The sequence below is a fragment of the Lytechinus pictus genome, chromosome 3, assembly GCF_037042905.1.
Source record: "Lytechinus pictus isolate F3 Inbred chromosome 3, Lp3.0, whole genome shotgun sequence".
Taxonomy (NCBI): domain Eukaryota; kingdom Metazoa; phylum Echinodermata; class Echinoidea; order Temnopleuroida; family Toxopneustidae; genus Lytechinus; species Lytechinus pictus.
Window position 1 is genome coordinate 53,674,033 of NC_087247.1, and position 15,958 is coordinate 53,689,990.

Here is a 15,958-nt window from a genome sequence, read left to right on the forward strand (position 1 = left end):
ATCTCGAGATTAATCCTACCAACTAACGTGATAATTGCGTCTCCATTGCAAATAATCTCGAGATTGTTCAGATCGGGATAATTTGCCGGATCAGAAATAGCACGCTAATTTGAAAACTCGGGATGGTGCAGACGGCCCTTATACAGTAGAGCATGATTTTAACTCATTAATTACTTAAACAAGGTTAAAAGTATTAAGAATACGTATGAACATAAATTCATATAGGATTGGCTAGTACTAGAGATATGAGCTTCACTCACTGCCCAGTCGATTTCTCAAGATTCATGAGATCAGTCTGACACTGTCAAGTTTTCAAGTTCTGGCCAATTTAGACCTATGAACCTTATGAACTCTTTTATCTCAAGTGCAATCTGAAACCTACATATTCCTACCTTATAAACACATCTCTCAGGATCTTTATACATTGGCTCACCAGCCCTAAAATAGATCAGACCTCTTCCTCTGGAAACCTTGCTTCCAATTGCTCCCTAATTCTTGATAAATCTGTTCCTCATCAGAGACATACATCTCATGTAAGATGTATCAGCACATAGTCATCATTGAAATGATGAACTTTCCCCAATATCATTCGGGATGGTGTTTTTTTTTCCTTTATTTGATCGTTGATTAATAAGTATCATAACAAGATGTATGTAATTTGAGCAGGATGATGATGTCACATTCCTTTATTTGTAACAGTGTTTCATGTCTGTTTGATATCCTTCATAATTTGTTGTGATAAATGTGAAGAAAAATCGAATGTAGTTTTCAGTTGAAGAATGTTGGTAGGCCTATAGTATGTTTCCTAGGTTTTGTTTGCTATGGATATTATAACAGAAATATGTGTTAGAGCAATTTTGATAAGTTAATAATTCTTTTATTCCTTCTGTCTTGGGCAATAGTGTTCCACCAGACAAATGAGTAAAATAGAGGTTATATTGCTTGAATTTCCCTGAGGTGATATGTAAATCCTTTTGTTTTGTTCATAGCTTAAGAAAATTGATTTTTTAATTGCACAAGTTTATTGTAACATTAAATTTTCCTCTTTTTCTTATTTTTTTCTCCAGAATTGATGGGGAGAGACTGGCACAGCTCAACAAAGTCTTAAGATGCATTCGATTAGGCAATTTCAGGTGATAATATTGAATATTTCTTGAAATATATTATGATACAATCATACAATATAGGTAGTTGTACAACTTTGAGGCAAACTATATATTTTACATTTTGAAATTTTTGGAATAAGGTCTATTGCAATCACAGAAATTCCTTGGTATACACTATGATCTGTTGTATGTTTATATTTAGTATGTGTATTCAAGGTATATTGGATTGAGAACTCAATTTTTACAAGATTTTCTGTAAATAAGTTAAGCAATGAGCTAACCATCAACAGGTGTTTGGCCACTGCCGATCCCTTCACTCTTAATTTGATTTCCCCCTTTTCTCACTTTGTACAAGTACATGTGTAGGTACTCGGGTTCCATTATGCATGGGAGTCTAAACATAAATCTTAAGCTTACAAGTAGTTATGAAGGTCATTATATTTATGAATCATTTGAATTTTTTTTAGTATTTAAAAAGAAAATATTGATTTTTTTTAGTGTACTTGACTTTTGCGGTATTTTAACAGATGTGTAGACTGAGACAAATCATTCAATAAGAATTGCTGGTACATAAGTTGTGACTTGACTTGATTTCAATGACAACACTTGGTCCTTTTGTAATGGTTTTCTTCAATTATTTTTAATGATTTTTTTCCTTTTAGATATGCCCATAAGCCACTCAACCTAGGAGAATTGTCTGGCAATCATTTCATTATCATATTAAGGTAAGTTTTTATGGAAACTGGGGGAAAAAATAATTCCTTAGATGATGAGACTCCTTAATGTTGATATGAGGCTTTGGACAGTCATTTAATTCTTGAGAGCTCTCTGGTGATAATAATTTGCTTGGAATGTATTTTGCTGATTATTTGAAAATCAGCAAATTTACCAAAAGTTTTTATCCGAATATATTAAAAGCTCTAGAGTTTATGTTCTGACGGCAGCATCTTTTCTCATAAATGTAGAAGTGCTGTGGTTTAGTGGACAAACCTAGTATAGGGTTTAAATCCTACTATGTACCTTTGGTAAGACAACCTACATTTGCATGTATACTCTACCAAGGTGGGGTAAATTGGTATAAGGGGGATTTCATTGTGAAAAATGCTCGAGTGCCTCATTGGTAGCAGTGTAAGTACCAGGGAGCTGTTTCATAAAGCTGTTCTTAAAATTATGCATGATTTTATAAACAACTGGAATATAAAGTGCTAAAATGTGAGCCTTATGGTTATTACAATGCATATAAGCTCTGCCTAATTTTCAAATAATTTCCTTTTTATATTGAAAATGGGAATGTAAATGTTAATCAACATTGCACATAATTCAATTTCACCTATTCCAAATTAGATACACATGCGGCTTGCTTTATTCCAGACTTTTGTAAGTTCATGCATAACTTAGCAAACAACATTTTAATGAATGCGAATCATTAAATATTGAGTTCACATCAAAATTGACTTGGGGTGACAACAAGGGGGGGGGGTAGGGGTGGGGGCTATTAGAGTGTTGTATGCAGTACAATATACATCATTGTAGTGTATGTATGAACTATGATGACAGCAAACGAGGATGATAGAGACCCCCCCCCCCCCATGCGTACAGGGAGACTAGGTATTTCCTGTGTCCGGCAAGATGTGACTTCCTGAATTCATTTCTAGGACAGTTGATTGTCAGTATATTTCTGGTATTTAATAAATGTGACTATATATCCGCTTTCATCATCACTGGCTCGAGATCTGTGTAATGGGAAAGATGAAATGATCAAGACATCCCTTCAACATAGCTTTCATTGCATTTGTCAATATGACTGCACGTAAGAAATTCACATTTTCGGAAGTTAGACATAACATGAACGAATAAATGAATAATTGATACATTATGATGAAGTATACCAATTAGAGAAGTTAAACAATCAAATGAAACAAATGAGACGAATTATGGTTACATATGTTGTTGAATAGAGAAATCAAAAAGCAGACAAATGTATGAATGACCATATAATTCAAAGAATGAATGAATAAATCAATTGAGAATTGAATATTTGACTAATTTGTAAACAAATCAATAAATAAGTATCAATATTCTTTCTCTTTGTCAACTGAAACACATACTTTTTAAGCCAGAAGAAAACATGAAATGATATAAAATATGAAAATACATTGTAAGGATCACGCGTTTCTTTCTTTCCTCGGCCCCCCCCCCCCCTTCACTCTGCACCTGCACTCTTATACATTAAGATGGTATTGTTTTCCCGGGTTGCCACAAAGTCAAGCTAAGCTTAAAGTGGCAACCCCTGCAACCTTTTTTAAATCTTTGTTATAGAAAATACGACCTTGTTCACATTTTTATTATTGTTAAATATTTTGTTATGTATGTTATGTATTTTCTTTGTTACTTTTTATATATGTGAACAAGTTGCAGAAACAATAAATGAAATGAAAATAATGAATTATCAGATAAATATAATAATATAGAAATGACATTTACGTTTTAAAATCTAAGGATTTTTTTCTTGGCATGAAATATAACTATGGGTGATCTTAATGATACCCTTCAAGAACAATACATATTGTATAATTTCATATTTACAAAGATGACAAAACATCTACATACATCTGTTTGGAAGTCAAATTGTAAAAGTGAATCATGATGAATTCTTGTTGCTGAAAGTCAGTCTTCTTGATGACTGTTGCTTGCTGTTGATTCCTATATTGATTCTGCTTCATCAGTCATTATTAGTGAAGCATTTAAAAGACAATGCCTCTATTAAAAGCCAGACTGGGGCTCTCCTATTTTTAGCAGAGAATAGAACATGCTCGTCAATCAAATTATTCTCTATTTCTAATTGGCAGAAAGTTTGGAGGGAAGTAGTGATTTGCCTGTTGTAATTCATGTTGAAATACATAAAGGGAAAGGGGAAATAGGAAGACATGTATAAGAATGATCAAAGAAACAATTATTGCACTTAAGGACGTTCCACAGTTATATTTGTACGCATCATGATCTGCGCATATTTTACAATCTGCGCGCTGACGTCACAATGGATGAACTGGTGATTTAATCAGCTGTAGGTAATGTGAGCTGATTTTTCTCCTTAACTGCAGATCTGATGTGTTATTTTATGAAGCTAATAAACTGGAATTATTCCATGGACCATTTTTTTTATTCCTGTAAGATTTCAAAATAGTTTCTCTGTAGTGCTGCAAAGTATGATGAATGTGACGTACCCCGAGTTTGAATAAATGGAAAAGTGGTTCGGAAATTTTCCTCACATAGATACTGCCTTTGGCGCGTTTTCGGTGTTTTAAGAAGCAAATTTGCTCTAATAAGAGTGCTGATAGTTTGAAAACAAGCACATGAACCCATATTTTTTAGTGTTTGCACCTCTTAGGTATACCTTCCTCTACAACTTTGCAAAGTTTGGTGAGAATGACATGGGTTTTGAATAAAGTGCAGCATTTCTTTAACTTCTCAAGTTTGTTATTGAAATTTGACATATTTGAGGTTGAGTATCTTTTCCGCAAATTCTAAGAACTGAGAGTGTTGTTAGACTTAAATGAGCAAACAATTGACAGCAATATAGATAGATTATCCATCTTATGGATAAAATTATTAATCATATTGCAAAATTTGATGAAATTTTCATGGATTTTGATTGAGTAATAGGGCTTTAAACTCATTGTTGTGATCTCGTGAGGTCTTGAAATGCCAAATTCTATTGGATGCGAAATTCTTAAGAACATCCATTTGGGTTAACTTTGAAGCTCTATAGCAAAAAATCAAGCACATGGACCCATACTAATATTTGCATATTTGGAATATTCAGGTGCTAAAGTGTCTATGTGCAAAGTATGATGAAAATGACATGGATTTTCAATGTTTGGGAGCAAGACTACGGAACCATTCGCAGACCTGCCAACCAGTACGTTTTAGGCGTATTTAGTACGTTTTTGCAACCAAAATACGGCAGTACGTTTTTATTTTATTTTATTTTTTATTTTTTTACAAAATCGTAATTTATTTAGAAAAATCATCTCTATATGTCTCTATTTCATAAAACATACACAAATATGGTTATTAGATCAATGTAATTTCAGGTTACTTTTTTTTTTCAATCATTTTGTTAAAACCAGGGTGAATTATACACATGTTTCAATGTTTTATTTTTCATCTGCAAGAGCAGTGCGCATTTTAGCTTGCATGCAGCTTGAGCGCGGTGATGAGCGAGTGCGCCAAGCATTTTATTATGAAATACACTTTTTTGGGGGAAAAATACAGTTTTTCATTCCCAGAGGTTGGCAGGTCTGCATTCGCATTTTAGACCGTATTAACAGACTTTTGCATGTTTTCGGCACATTTTTGGCTGTTTCAAGCCAACTCGCAATACTTTGAACACTGATAATTTGAAAACGAGCACATGAACCCCATAGTTTAAATGTCTTCTGTCTTCTTCAGAATATATTCCTCTACAAATCTAGAGAGTATGATGAAAATGACATGGATTTTGAATGTTAGGGTGCAAAACTGAGGAACCATTTGCATTTTAGACGGTATAATTAGACTTTTGCACGTTTTCGGCGCATTTTAGGTGGATTTCAATATTTTCAAGCCAACTCGCAACAGTTTGGACACTGATAGTTTAAAAATTAGCACATGGACCCCATATTTTCAACATTTTAATGCCTTTAGAATATATTCCTCTACAAATCTACAGAGTATGATGAAAATGACATGGATTTTGAATATTTTGGAGCGAAATATGGACCATTTGCATTTTAGAGGGTATTAAGAGAATTTTGCATGTTTTCGGCGCTTTTAGGCGATTTTCAACCCAACTTGGAACAATTGGGACACCAATAGTTTAAAAACGAACACATGGACCCCATATTTTTAATATTTTAATGTCTTCAGAATATATTTTTCTACAAATCTGGAGAGTATGATGAACATGACATGGATTTTGAATGTTTTGGGTAAAAACTACGTAACCATTCGCATTTGAGACGGCATTATTAGACTTTTGCACGTTTTCGGCGCATTTTGGCGATTTTCATGCCAACTCGCATCACTTTTGACACTCATAGTTAAAAAAAGAGCACATGGACCCCATACTTTTAACTTCCCTACACATTCGATATGCATTCCTCTACAATTTAGCCGAATTTGATGAAAATGACATGGATTTGAAAAAAATTGCAGCTTACAAAATACTTTTTTAATTTTTGAGTAGATTCACGCCTTTGAAGATTTGTTTTTGAACCATTCTTGCCAAATGAGGGCGCTGCTGACTCCAAATGGATATAGTTTTTGTCTCACCTGCATAGCAGAGTGAGACTATAGGCGCCGCTTTTCCGGCGGCGGCGTCAACACCAAATCTTAACCTGAGGTTAAGTTTTTGAAATGACAGCATAACTTAGAAAGTATATGGACCTAGTTCATGAAACTTGGCCATAAGGTTAATCAAGTATTACTGAACATCCTGCCTGAGTTTCATGTCACATGACCAAGGTCAAAGGTCATTTAGGGTCAATGAACTTAGACCATGTTGGGGGAATCAACATCAAAATCTTAACCTAAGGTTAAGTTTTTGAAATGTCATCATAACTTAGAAAATATATGGACCTAGTTCATGAAACTTATACATAAGGTTAATCAAGTATCACTGAACATCCTGCATGAGTTTCACGTCACATGACCAAGGTCAAAGGTCATTTAGGGTCAATGAACTTTGGCCGAATTGGGGGTATCTGTTGAATTACCATCATAACTTTGAAAGTTTATGGATCTGATTCATGAAACCTGGACATAATAGTAATAAAGTATTACTGAACATCCTGTGCAAGTTTCAGGTCACATGATCAAGGTCAAAGGTCATTTAGGGTCAATGAACTTTGGCCAAATTGGGGTATTTGTTGAATTACAGCCATAAATTTGAAAGTGTGTTGGTCTAGTTCATAAAACTTGGACATAATAGTAATCAAGTATCACTGAACATCCTGTGCGAGTTTCAGGTCACATGATCAAGGTCAAAGGTCATGTAAGGTCAAAGAACTTTGGCCACGTTGGGGATATTTGTTGAATTGCCATCATATCTCTATAAGTGTATTGGTCTAGTTCATAAAACGTGGAAATAAGAGTAACCAAGTATCACTGAACATCTTGTGCGAGTTATAGTAGTTTTCAAAATCAGCACTGCTGCTATATTGAATCGCGTGATGCAGGTGAGACGGCCAGAGGCATTCCACTTGTTTCAATTAAAAGACTTTCTTACTTTGGTATACACTTTCTTATATATCTTGAGAATTTGATGAAGTTTGATGCAGTATCTACGGAGTAAAGATGATTTAAACTCACTTGGTGAATTCGTGAGGTCTAAGACAGGCATAATTCTCTTGATTGCGCAAGATTGCATATCATTCAAATACGGCGACTTTGAAGACCCGTAGAAAAAAAATAAGCACATGAACCTATATTATTTTTTGCATTTTCATAATGCATAGATACCAAAGTAACTCTCTGCAAAATAAAATGTAAGATTTTTTTCTGATATATTTATGATGATCATAGGTAAGGATACTGTTCTTTTTAAATAATAAGTTTAAATCGATTAAGGCAGTAATTTTTTTGAAGAGTGTATAGGCCTATTACAGAAAAGAAGATATATTTTGGGGGCATTATTCAAATAATTATCGAAGAGATAGAAATCAACACTGGCAATTAATTAGTTTCTTAAAATGATAATTGTTGGGGTTTTTTACCTAAAGTTTTCTTTAGTAAATAATAAGGCTAAAAGATCATGTTATATGATTACGGAAACTGAGGGAATAACAACTTGTTCCATATATACAGTATACATAATTTTGATGAATCAAAGAATCATAAGTCGAATGAAACAGAAGGATGAAGGCCAAGGTGTTGACAAGCTTGCAGGTTCTCATGAATATTTTGAGTTTGCATGAATAATTGTAAACTGATAACCCATATTTTTCTGCTAAATGATTGCTTTTAATTGAAGCTCTCTTTTTTTTTGGAAAACATTTGTTTGTCTCTTATCATTTCAAATAGATCTTTCTCAGAGAAATCATTTTTTTAGAGTGAAGCTATAGTGAAAGAATGTCTAAATAGATGAATTATGATAAAAATGATTAGTTTCTTTGGTTGTACAGTTTACCTTTCATTGAATAGTTCATTGAATTCACCGTTTTACCATTATTTCTCTGTCATACTAGACAGGGATGGTATTTATTCTGCTCTTAAAGTGCAGACAGAACATTCTCATGAGCTTTATTAATGATACCTTTTTAGCTCATGCTTGAAAGATATGAGATATGCTCTCATAATCATGCAATATTAGAGGCTTTATTTAGTTGAAATATGACACCGTAGGTTATGCCTCCTTTTGCTTTTCAATGACTCACACCATCAAAGAAGCTGTTTGGTATTCAAAAATAACATTTGGAGAATAAATTGGGTATTTATGGTATGAGGGAACGCCTTAGTCACTGTCTTAAAATCATTGTTGACTAATGTGGGGTTATTTTATTTTTTCTTGAAATTACAATCCGGCTTGTCTGTCTACAACCATTGTCATTCAGGTAAAAGTAGCATCAATTTGAAAGAAATAGGAGAATTGGAGATCTATTTCAAAGTGCCTTGAACTTCCTGCTCCAAGGTGTCATGCCAAAGAAGGAGAGAAAATGGAAAATGCTTGAACTGTAAGTCAGTTTGATAGGAACGGGACATGTGACTTCTCGTAATGAATAAAGCTGTTATCATTTTGTTTTCAGATTGAGATATAGATGCCATGAAGACTTGTAGCCTATATGAATAGAGTTTTCATCAGCAGATTCAAGGCAAAGTTAAATTTCAAAGGTCTTTTTATAAAATAATTCTAGTCATTATCACCTGAACAGGCATATTTTACCATTTCACATGAATACGTATACCATTCATCCTTTTATGTATTAGAGAAACTATGAAATCTATCAAATCCAAATACTGTACAAAAACTTATATTAAGAAAAATCTTTCATTTACAAATACATTTAAACAAAACAAATTGTAAAACAGAGATATAGTTTATTACCAAGGTGATAGTAGTGATGTACAGTACTGAGTAGGCATGGGAGGTGTTATACATGTATGATGATTGAAGGGATAAATCCTAAAATAAAAACCACACAGGATGATTCACTCATCCAAAGTTCCTTCCTATCTGTCAAATATAACTATTAAACTAGACATGACAAAAAGTGTACAGGGCAGAAAGAGAGAGGGAAGGGCAGTAGGAGGAGGAGGGGGGGGGGGAACTAATGAAATAAAACAATTAAAATCGTGAATGATAGAGAGATAAAGGAGATAAAAAACATGGGCAGTTCCAAAGGATAAGGACAGCAGTGAAACATGGGCAGTTCCATAGGGGTAGGGACAGGAAGGAAACATGGGCAGTTCCATAGGGGTAGGGACAGGAGGGAAACATGGGCAGTTCCTAGGGGTAGGGACAGCAGGGAAACATGGGCAGTTCCATAGGGGTAGGGACAGGAGGCCAGAATTGGCAGTTCCATAGGGGTAGGGACAGCAGGGAAACAAGGGCAGGTCCATAGGGGTAGGTACAGGAGGCCAGAATTGGCAGTTCCATAGGGATAGGGACAGGAGGGAAACATGGGCAGTTCCATAGGGGTAGGGACAGGAGGGAAACATGGGCAGGTCCATAGGGGTAGGGACAGGAGGGAAACATGGGCAGTTCCATAGGGGTAGGGACAGGAGTGAAACATGGGCAGTTCCATAGGGGTAGGGACAGGAGGGAAACATGGGCAGGTCCATAGGGGTAGGGACAGGAAGGAAACATGGGCAGGTCCATAGGGGTAGGGACAGGAGGGAAACATGGGCAGTTCCATAGGGGTAGGGACAGGAGGCCAGAATTGGCAGTTCCATAGGGGTAGGGACAGCAGGGAAACAAGGGCAGTTCCATAGGGGTAGGGACAGGAGTGAAACATGGGCAGTTCCATAGGGGTAGGGACAGGAGGGAAACATGGGCAGGTCCATAGGGGTAGGGACAGGAGGGAAACATGGGCAGTTCCATAGGGGTAGGGACAGGAGGGAAATATGGGCAGTTCCATAGGGGTAGGGACAGGAGGCCAGAATTGGCAGTTCCATAGGGGTAGGGACAGGAGGGAAACATGGGCAGGTCCATAGGAGTAGGGACAGGAGGCCAGAATTGGCAGTTCCATAGGGGTAGGGACAGGAGGGAAACAAGGGCAGGTCCATAGGGGTAGGGACAGGAGGCCAGAATTGGCAGTTCCATAGGGGTAGGGACAGGAGGGAAACAGTGGCAGTTTCATAGGGGTAGGGACAGGAGTGAAACATGGGCAGTTCCATAGGGGTAGGGACAGGAGTGAAACATGGGCAGTTCCATAGGGGTAGGGACAGGAGTGAAACATGGGCAGTTCCATAGGGGTAGGGACAGGAGGGAAATATGGGCAGGTTCATAGGGGTAGGGACATGAAGGAAACATGGGCAGTTCCATATGGGTAGGGACAGGAGGGAAACATGGGCAGTTCCATAGGGGTAGGGACAGGAGGGAAACATGGGCAGTTCCGTTAGGGTAGGGACAGGAGTGAAACTGCCCCTATGATTTTTCAAGAAGTAAAATTAAGTGTCTTGTGACAAAAGCATACATTAATTATTAGACTCTTTCTCAATATATGCATCAAATTAAGTGAAATCATTGAATGAGAATCCTCCCAAACCATGGTTTCAAACCACAGAATCAAAACCATCTCTTGTGAATTTGGACCTTTCTGTGTTTGTAACCCTTACCCTATCCTGTACTGCAAATTAGCTAGCAACTGGCATCTATCATAAACATTGAAGAAAACAATAACTTGTGAATTATATTGTTTTTTTTTTCAGAATGATGAAGGGGAGTAGAGAGCAGATCAATAGGGCAATGACATCCCTGAGTGATGTTGGTTTCATCAATTACTTTGGTATGCAGCGATTTGGTAATTCACTCATCTCTACATACCATGTAGGAAGGTAAACTCATAGCCATCTCTTTTACAGTTTCTTTCACTTCGCTTACTTTCACATGTATATACATGTCTTATTAACTGTATTGATTTCAATTGATATCAAGTATGGAAAGCCACTGGTGTCATTGTTCATCATGTAACAGAATTTTACCTGGTCATTTGTAAAAGAAAAATCAAAATGATCAAGGCATGACCATATGGTATCCCCTGCGATCACTATTGAAGCTAGATGATGATATTATAGAAACGCTTGCTTTTCATAGATGAGATTGATTAATAAATGATAATGATAATCCACTTTTATATAGCGCTTTATACATCGGAACGACGTCTCTATAAGGCACTGTACGGATATATGATTACCCCGGTCATGGGATCCTGGCATGCCCGCATACAATGTATGCACTTTCTCCGCTCCCTGGGGAGCATTCCAACAAGAGTTCAAAGACTCCATTGCTAGGCATACTACATAGGCTTTTTCATCCTACCGTGTTCCCATTTAACACCTGGGTGTGGATGGATGCCTTGCCAAAGGATGCTAGGCAATGGTGGGATTCATAATACCATCAGTGAGTATAAGGAACAGCAGCATTCCTCTGGTCACAATTGCAGACTTTGGCATGTATTCTGACCTCTGGTTAAACTGGAACCATGGTCTGAACATGAGGTTTAAATATTGGAAGCCACTTCCAACATAAATCTCTGCTTCTAGATATCTAGTCAGTCAGTGCATCTGGCACTCAAACCATTCAGAACTCTCTGAAATGATGAATATTTTCTTCTCCATTATCGCAAGAGAAAACATAAATACATTTTAAATAAATTCTATCTTCTTTGCTGTTCATGATTTTAGCATAGACTTATACCCTAGCTGAAGTGGAATCATATTATAGGATACAGGCAAGAAGGTTTATTTATTGATTCAATCAGGATGGTTCCAAGAAGCAAGCCGAAAAAATAGTTGGTACAATATTAAGCTTGGCTTGAATACTTTGCTTTCCTTCAAAAGGCAATATTGGTAACCCTTGAAACTCCTTTGACCCCACCTCATTCAAACTAGCCCTTATCAGCTTGTAATGGCCAGCTTCCATATCTTATAAATGCTCAATCGATTTTGCCTGATGTCTCAAAATATAGGCCTTGCAGGTATTAAGAACCTGAAAATGCATAGCTTTACTATGCACTGTGCATATTGACTTCCTTTTACTTTGTATAACTAGGATGTAGGTGGAGTTATAAATGCTAACATGTAAAAATCATGGCTTAATACCAGCTGGAAATTTTGGTGATAATGTTATTTGATGTGACACAAACTGTTTTCATAAAAATAAATGTGAATTTACATTTTGACTTTCCTACCTCAACAGAATCAGTCAAGAAAAGATCTTTCAGTCAGAATGAAGATTATGCATAATTGGATCAGAGATTGTAAAAACATAACCAAAGAAAGGGTTTATCCGATATAGGTATGAATATCATACTAATATGAATGTAACTGAGAATCTTTAAGCCAATCATTGAATAATTCAAAAACTTCATGCAATATAGGTATAAACATAATCTTTTTACAAGCCAGTCATTAAATAATTTTAAAAAGTTCAGCTAGATGATCCATGTGCAACTATGTGTATGAGTAACAAGGTGTTTGAGCTGTAACCGGAGATCTTGCCTTCGGGGGAATGGGTGTGGAAGAAATGATTAATACCAGAGAGATTTCAAGTGGCATTGTCAAGGAAACATACAGAAAAAAGTTATGAAACAAAATGTTCTATTTCCATATGAAAAGAGATAATGTTCCTTGTAAGTATAATTAGGGGGGTATTAGGCTATAGCATATTGCATACATGTGCAATTATTTCATTTTTTCATACCATTTGCTACCACTTTCCTTTTCGGCTGAAAAAAAAGACCTGGTACGGTACACAGATATTAAATTTAATGATTATCCCTGAAAGAATTGCTCTGATATTCACTGAAAAATAAAATTTTCCTTATCTCTGTGTATTTTAATTTTAAATTACCATTTTTTCTGACCCATAGGCTGAATGGGGGTTAATCACTGAAGGCTATAATTTATAACAAGTAACGAAATAACTCTTAATCTGTGTATTAAACCTGAAAGCAATATAAATTTCAGGAACTGATTCACTAAAGGTTTTTGGGATCAATATGAACATTGGAATCACTGTGAAAGATAAAAGTGATCTGAACCAATTCCAACTTGTCACAAATGTTCACTGCACCTCATTTCCACCAGGACACAGCCCACAGCTGAGCCCACAGCTGAGGCTATGTCTGAATGCGTATACCAAGCTGGCCCTGTGTGAGCAATGAGAGTAAAACTCAAACACGATGAAAGTTTGATTTTACTACAAATGTGGTAATTATACCAGTCGACTGACTCTGACAGAAATTCAGATATTAGGTGTTACTTTTCCTGTATTCAGTGAAATTTCAATTTTATAACACTAACATATAACCTACAAAAAAATACAACCAAAATATCTGAAATATGAAGTCATGGTCAAAATTTGAGTCTATTGATTTTAGTGTGCTTATGAATATTTAGTGTTATAGTAAATCAATCCCTGCCAAAAGCAATTTAATGGACCAGTGTGTTGGGATTTAAATTAGGTTGGGATGAATATTGAGCCCAGAAAATTCTTTTAGGAATGATATCACAGTAAATCACTCCCATGGTTTAATCATTGGTAAATTTTTAGAAGACTCAACATGTAATATTCAAAACAAAGTGGGATATAAGATTTTGTTTTGGAGGGGTCGGGGGTTTGTATAGACTAACATTTAATAGGAACTGAACTTTTAATTAAATACATCACAACCAATGCTGATGATTTCCACAGAATTTGACCAGACAAGAGGCAAGTACGATAGAAATTGGGACAGCCCATGTAATTTTAAGATTCTCCTGACCTGTTTGTCTATCTCTGTGGAGTAAGAAATTGGACTTGCATCTGTTGAGACTGGCAAGAGATCGAGGTTAGAAGATTAAGCTTGGATTAGCAGATGGATTTATCGCTGCAACGCCAGGACATTTTTAGGTTGATCCATTCACACAGAGTGGATCAAACTTGGGATATTGTCATTTCTTCAGCTTCCTTCACTTAATCCGCCCACTTGAATCTTCGACCAGTCCTGTCCAGTTTTAAATATGACTTGATCTCTCCTGATGAAATGTTTGATTCCAAGGATGCTGCAAGATTTTATTGAAATTATGTTTCTGTGTTAGTATTTTTTATTGAAGATTGATTGGAGAATTTTAGAAAAGACTTAAAGCATATAGTAGTAAATTTGCAAATATTCACGAGGTTTGTTTTAATGTGATTTATTTGTAGAAACGAGAAAGCCAAATATAAGAAAATGTTCCAAATATTTAAAGGTGTTTGGTCTCATGCTCAAATTTTCATGTAAATTATTGTGTTCATCATTCCTAGATATGAAGGGCCTTTTGAAACGGAAAGTGGCATTTCAAACGGAAAATCACGGAAAACGTATTTTCCCTCAAAAGACACAGAATAGCAACAGAAATTACTCCGAAATCACAACAAAATGAGAATATTAAATGGCCACAAAACCCTAGAAAACACGATCTCACTTCGCTACTATCATGACAATTCACACATCGTGACTGCACTCGACATCAGCACACTCGATTGTACCCCGCACCGTACCCGTATACCCGGCCGGCCGGGTTGGGCTTCACATGCACACATATCATTCAACTACACGGTCGTGTGTTGCTGCCCTCTACGTTTGAACATGTAACAGCATGATATCGTGGTCTTAAAATCCAAGATGGCGGATTGGCAAAAGCTGTTGACTAATCATAACGATGTCCAAAAAAACCCAAAATTATCGATGAAATATCATTTCACCGTGAAATAATGCTAATAATGTGAAAGGTGAGGATGTATGCATGCTAAATGGGTTTGTAAAAATATTTTATGCACCCACATAGATCCGATTAGAACGGATTCTATTGTGTTGTTGGTACAGTAGCAGATACAAATTTTGACCAGTGCGAGTGTTTGTACGTGTTGTGATTTTGCTATTCAATGTGTAAACGGAATTGTCACTTTTCCGTGTGTACAAAGTCTATGGGGAAACAGAATTTCCGTTTTCTGACATGCTGAAAAGGAATTTGAGATTTTCTGAAACGGAAAAGGCAATTTTTTGAAACGGAAAATCACTGTCCCTAGATATGGTAATGCTATAAAATGAGCAAATAAGAACAGAGCATTGTATTGCATAGGGATAAAAACAATTCATTAATTAGGATTATACATCTATTATTTTGCGTGATAAATTCATTTTTCCATAAAGGAAAAATCAGTAAACTTCAAGAAAAAGCAGCTTCTTTAATCAAATTTCTACAAAGTCAAAGAAAAAATATCAATCTAATTGTTTTCTGATAAATTTAGTAGTTTGAAACAGATTTTTAGAGATATCGAAATTCTTTTTTTTAATATCATCCATTTAACGTCTTGTTTTCATATTTACAAAATGAAGATATGTGATTTAGAACCAAGTTTTGATCTCAAAGTCGAAATCAAGAGGGATTTTGATCTTAGAATATTTTTGTAAAGAAAAAAAAAACTATTTGATAAATTTTATAATTCAGAGGGTTTGTCTGTATAAACTGTTTTAATTTTATGCTTTAGGCATCATTTGTATTTTTTTCCCCATTTCATTAAACTGTAGGATTTGATAGTTATAAGCGTGTGGGTTTTTTTTTTCAGAGCAAATCTCGTCAGGTCTGTGAGTGCTGTCCTTTACATGCTCTTTTGATATTTAACTGCA

General features: G+C 35.8%; 1 long non-coding RNA gene across 1 annotated transcript; it reads left to right on the top strand.

Annotated features, from left to right (window-relative positions):
* The first annotated feature begins 1,059 nt into the window (after positions 1–1,059).
* LOC129255501 (uncharacterized) lies at positions 1,060–15,740 on the top strand. The gene is made up of 3 exons (XR_010293266.1): positions 1,060–1,133; positions 1,769–1,831; positions 11,016–15,740. It is a non-coding gene; the product is annotated as an uncharacterized LOC129255501 (long non-coding RNA).
* The last annotated feature ends 218 nt before the right edge of the window (positions 15,741–15,958 follow it).